A 6,176-nucleotide genomic window follows, 5' to 3' on the forward strand; every position below is an offset into this window, starting at 1 on the left:
ATCATCATGAAAATTGAAAACAAAAATATTCTACAAGGAAATAAGCAGTTTATTAAAATTCTAATACATCGCAATCAAGTGGGATTTATCCTAGCAATGCAGGAATGGTTTAATGTTAGAATACTTGTCAAAGAAATACACCACATTAGCAGATTCAAAGTCAGTATAATGATATCCTTTGTTTTTACTACTACTGAATATTGTGCTAACTAATGCAATAAGACAAGAAAAAGAAATACAGGAATAAAGAAGTGGAAAGAAAAAGATGAAGTATCATAATTTATAGGTGATATTATCATCTACACAGAATTTACAAGAAATGAAGTGACAAACTATTAGAACAAATATAGGGTTTAAGATTAAAAGAGTGACCAGATATAAAACCAACTATAAAAACCAATAGCATTTCTATATACCAGCAATAATCAATTAGAAATAAGAAAAAAGGTAAACTATAATGTCTCTTGGAATTAATATGGCCAAAAATGTATAATAATCCTATGCAGAAAATTATAAAATTTTATTAAAGAAATTTAAAGACTCAAATAAATGAATTAGAAAACTCAATATTGTAAAAAGTAATAATTCTGCCCAAATTAATCTATAAATTGAATGTAAGCCTAATGAGATTACCAACATAATTTTTAATGCACTTGGAAAATTGATTTTAAAATTAACCTAGAAGGTTAAATGGGTAAGAACTATTAAGATGGTTCTGAAAAACAAGAATAATGAGGAAAAGTAACTATATCAGATAAGAAGACATGTTATAAAGCTATAGTAGTTCCAATAGCGTAGTATCAAATAGGTTTAGGTAAATAGATAAATAGAACAGAATAGAGAGCCTATGTATACATGGGAACTTGTTATATGTTAGATATTGGCATCATAAATCAATGGGGTAAAGATAGACTATTTAATAAATGTCTTAGGGGGCCAGCCCCGTGGCTTAGCGGTTAAGAGCGTGCGCTCCGCTGCTGGCGGCCCGGGTTCAGATCCCAGGCGCGCACTGACGCACTGCTTCTCCGGCCATACTGAGGCCACGTCCCACATACAGCAACTAGAAGGATGTGCAGCTATGACATACAACTATCTACTGGGGCTTTGGTGGAAAAAAAAATAAATAAATAAGTAAATAAATAATTATAATAAATGTCTTAGGACAATTAGTTAGCCATATTGAAAAAATTAAATTATATCTTTACTTCATACTATAAATAAAAATAAATTCCAGGTAGATTAAAGACCTAATTGTAAAATAATAACATTAAAAAGAATTAGAAGATAATATGGAAAATATTTTTATGATTTGGAAGTAAAAAAGACTTTTAAATAAACACATGAAGAAAAAATACACAGAAAAAATTAGTACATTTGACGTCCAAATGAGTAACTTTGACATGACAAAAGAAAACATAAGGTTAAAAGACACACACTGGAATGAAAGAGCATATTGGCAACAGATACAACAAAAGCTTGATATACAGAATATATGAAGGACTCCCACAAATCAAGAAGAAAAAGTCACAATCCAATAGAAAAATAGGCATAGGATATGAACAAGCAATTCATAAACTAGAAAGTACAAATGGCCAATAATCATATAAAAAGATGAGCACCCTCACCAGTAATCAGGGAAATCCAAAGAAAAATAGTAGTGTGAGAGGTTCCATTTTTAACCATCATATTGGTTAAAATCAAAATTGGACAATGTAAAGTGTTGGTGTGAGAGGGTGTGAAGAAATGGGTACTTCATATACTGATACAGGAAACAAATTGTACAGGCAAATACAGAGGAAAATTCTGCTTTTACACCTAAAAATGCTTATGCCCCATGACCCAGCATTCCATTTCTAGGAATTTACCATCCAGAATACCTGCCCCCATCCACAAGGAGCAGCTCCAGGGACGTTTAGGCAGCATCCTTTGTGACAGAAGAGAACTGAAGTAGACTAAAAGCTCATCAGGAAGAGAATGGATAAAGTCTACAGGGCACATATACTGATAGAATGCATTCATTGGACTAGAAGTTAAAAGCAATGAACTAGATTAGTGGCTATCAGGGCCAGTGGGTCTCAGGGCCCCTTTGCCATGTTAAAAATTACTGAGGACCTCAAAAAGCTTTTGTTTATGTGGGTTATATCTACTGATATTTACAGCGTTAGAAATGACAAGGCTGAGAAATTTTTAAAATATTTATTAATTCGTTAAAAAATAAACCCATTCCATGTTAACATAATATTTATATTAATATAAATAACATTTTAATGAAAATAACATATTTTATAAAACAAAAAAATTTAGTGAGAAGAGTGGTGTTGTTTTACATTTTTTGCAAGTCTCTAACTCCTGTCGTTCTAGAAGACAGCTAGATTCTCACGTCTGCTTCTACCTTGGGTCTATTGCACTTTCACACATAATGTTGTCTTTTGAAAACTTGTGAGAGAGTTGTGAGAGCATAAGAGTGAAAAAGACAGCTAACCTCTTAGTGTGATCACGGAAATAGTTTAGACATGGAGCCCCAGAAATAGTCTCAGGGACTGAGTCCCCATTCCACATTTGGAGAACCACTCAAGTAGATCAATAATAGATTTATTTTTAACAGTATGTTTGATTTAGTGTTTTAGCTTGGATTCCACCAAAAATCTGAGACAAGAGATTGCATTCAGGAAATTTATTTTGGGAAGTGATTGCTGGGATCAGGAGTCGGGGAACTGAGGAGAATGAAATGGGGCAGTAGAGAAAGCCGGTCCAGGGTGTGTTATTAAGCCGATTACTGCTGTGGGCAATTGGGACTCAGTTTAATTGGAGACCTCCTGAGAGACCATGACAATGTGCCATAGTGTTGTGTGCCGGAGACCTGGACATGTGGCATATTGATTCACAAGCTCCCATCTCCCGTTGGTCAAGGATTGCCCCAGAGATGGTTACCTCCCTGGCTCTTCTAGGTTTATCAGTGCACCCGAATGCCTGGGGCAGAAAAGAAGACATACAGGGGCAGCTGAGGTGAAGCTGTCAGGCTACACCTGAAGCAGCTGGTTGCCACAGCAACTGTTGTGCAGAAGGCAGGCCAGGAGAATGTGAGACGGGGCCTAAAAGATGTCCAACACATTATGCGGGAAAACCAAGCTGCAGAATAATACATACAGCAAGATATCATTTATGTAATAACAAAACCACCAAAATAATAACAGATATTTTCTGAGGATACATATATCCTTTTTAATAGATGTATATATATATATGTATGTATGTGTGTATGTATATATGCACATACACACATACATACATATGTACATTTATTAAAAAATATCGGATGTGTACACACCAAATTCCAAGGGAAGAGATCTGAATTGGGGGTGGGGGTCATCTAAGAGAATGTTAGCTTTTTCTGTAATTTCCTAACCTTTCTTTCTCCCCCAAGCTTTAAAAATAGAAGGTTAGAAACTTAAAAAGAGACTCACTGAGGTTAATTCATAGAGTTTGTCTGTTGTCCCATTTCTTCATACAGGACAAGATTGGGGTTCACACCCAAGCTAGGCAAAGGGGCTCCAAGAAAACAGCTCGTGGCGTGTGGAGTACCTACAAGAAAGAGAGAGTGCACATATATCCCTTAGCCGAATGCTTGGAGGGCACCAGAGTATCTGGGCAGGGAGGAAATTTTTGGACAGTTGGCAAGGGTCCCTGCGAGTTTGGGATTAAAGATGAGTAGAGAAGGGCCTTTGCTTCCTCTATGGAGAATTCTCAAGGTGGGAGACTGACTTGGAGCAGCCGTGATGTCAGGTGAGGACGGGGGGTCAGTCCCTAGGAAGCTGCACTTCCAATTGGGCAAGGCAAAGATGCATGAGTTTCCCAGGAGCCAAATGGACCTCCCAGAAGTTGGGCTTAAGTTTTCTTCAAATAAGCCCACTCAAGGGGAGTGCCTGCTGAGGGGAGAGGGTCCCTCAGGAAAAGGCTGTGAGGAGTGAACCACTGGAGGCTGGAGAAGGGATGTCACAAGAGATGGGCCAGAGAGCCCATCACTCATATTGAGGAATTTCTGGGGAGTGCAGAGACCCCCTGGGGAGAGGGTTCCTCAAAACTCAGCATGGAGGCCCAAAACAGAACCAAATTGTGTAACAGATGACCTGCCACCAGTCCTCCAAGACTGCCTCATCTCTCTCATCTCCTCTTCCCCCACCCTGAACTTGGAGAAGTCAGGAGCAGGAAGGAAGGGAGGTGGAGAGGGAGCGAGAGAATAGGTCCACCCCTCCTCCTGCGCCACAGGGTAGGTCTGAGCTGAGGGAGGGAAGAAGCTTATGCCAGACAGAGTCTTGATTTAGATGAGGCTGTGCTTTCCATGCTTTAAAATATTATTCTGATTATGAAAGCTCAACGTGACTGAAAAGTTGTGGGACTGCCCGAGCTGTCATCCCGGGACTAGGAAAGGAGCACTGACAGAGCAGAGCTGAAAAACAGCAGTGGGAGCAACAATAAAGCCATTTCTTGTCTATGTCCATTGAGGTCTACCCATTTGGTAAATCAGTTATTTGTATTTAAAAATATGTACGTATAGGAAAAGATAGAGGCACATATGTCCAAATGTTACCTGTGATTAGCAGACTGCTGATTACCTGTTCAACCTCCAGTCATCTTCTGTGTTTCCTACAGAAACCTCGATTTTGTTCAGGCATCCGCCTAGCTCTGTGAAGTCACATGGGTCAGGAGAAATGGTTAGTCTAAGCTGGTGGTTCTCAAAGTGGGCAGTACCATTCCCTAAGTGTGTTCTGGAAATTGGTGAGGGCTTTTACTTTTGAGCTGGGGGCCCTGTTACAGACACTGAATGAATGGGGTCTAGGAATGTTAAGTATCCTACAGCATGTGGGATAGTCCTTGAGAGAATGCTCCAAATCCCATGCAACTTTTTGATGTCTTATGAGACATTCAGGCAGGTGAAAAACCCATTTCTAAGCTTAAAACCTCATTCCATTTGACATATAAACTTCAAATATCTTTTTGCATGTTTTTATACACTGACTTCCCTAGGAAGGTAACTGTTGTGTAAGTCAAGACGATTGCACTGTTTTGTATGAAACTTTATCAAGACTTGTTCACCATTTTGGAAAATCGTGCTGTCAGTGGCAATGGCCTTGTGCTGGATGAATCATCTCCTGCATCTGTCTGCATTTGTGGCTGTGGCAGCCTTGGCATTTCCACGTGTGGCTGCAAGCATCTCACTGCTTCGTTGTGTCCTAGAGAGTATGCTGCCTGTGCACTCGGTCGTTAAAAGATCTATTCATTTATTATACATTACTTTTAATTTTTCCTTTACTTACAGCTAGAGCATCATTTTGATTCTTTTTTTTTCTCCCCAAAGCCCCAGTGCATGATTGTATATCCTGGTGGTAAGTGGTTCTAGTTCTTCTATGTGAGCCTCCAGGCCACATCATGGCCACTGACAGACAGGTGGTGTGGTTCCGCCACCAGGAAGTGAACCTGGGCCGCCGAAGTGGTGAGCACCAAACTTTAACCACTAGGCCATCAGGTCTGGCTCTGATTTTCTTTTGAAATGTATATTTGTAGGTAAATTATGCTATCTATGAATTTCTGGATTGAAGGAGAGCTGTTATAGGAATAGTTGTTTTCAGTGGGTCTGATGGGCTCAGGAGCTTTGCTTGCTCTAAGACATCCCAGGTGGTCCCTTCCCCTTGCCAGGGACTGGTCTGGGCATGGACATGTGACGTAATTCTGGCCGGTGAGATGTGTGGGGTAGTCTGCAACAGGGCTTCGGGGAAGGGTTTCTTTACTCCTAAAAACAGACCCAAGGAAGAGAGGCCTCTTTTATAGCTCTGGGCATCGTTCTGTTTTATCATTTGCCTGATTCTCGTAGCCATGAGGTGAGGAAGGCTGAGCACCAAGTCCACACACTGAGGGGACAGAGCAGAAGGACGGAAAGGACCTGGTCTTTGGTCACATTGTTGAGCCGCTAAATAACCAGCTCTAGAGCTACCTCTCATTTGCATTTAATCTACACAGTTGATATGAAGTGGGACTATGACTGAATGTCATTGCCATTTTTTTAATTGATAAAATTTGCCTTCCCAGGCAAAACAAAACAAAAACAAAATCTCTTCCAAAGGAAAAAATTAATAATGCACATGATAGAAAATGAAAACACTACGAAAGTATTTATAATG

The sequence above is a fragment of the Diceros bicornis genome, chromosome 10, assembly GCF_020826845.1.
Source record: "Diceros bicornis minor isolate mBicDic1 chromosome 10, mDicBic1.mat.cur, whole genome shotgun sequence".
Lineage (NCBI taxonomy): Eukaryota > Metazoa > Chordata > Mammalia > Perissodactyla > Rhinocerotidae > Diceros > Diceros bicornis.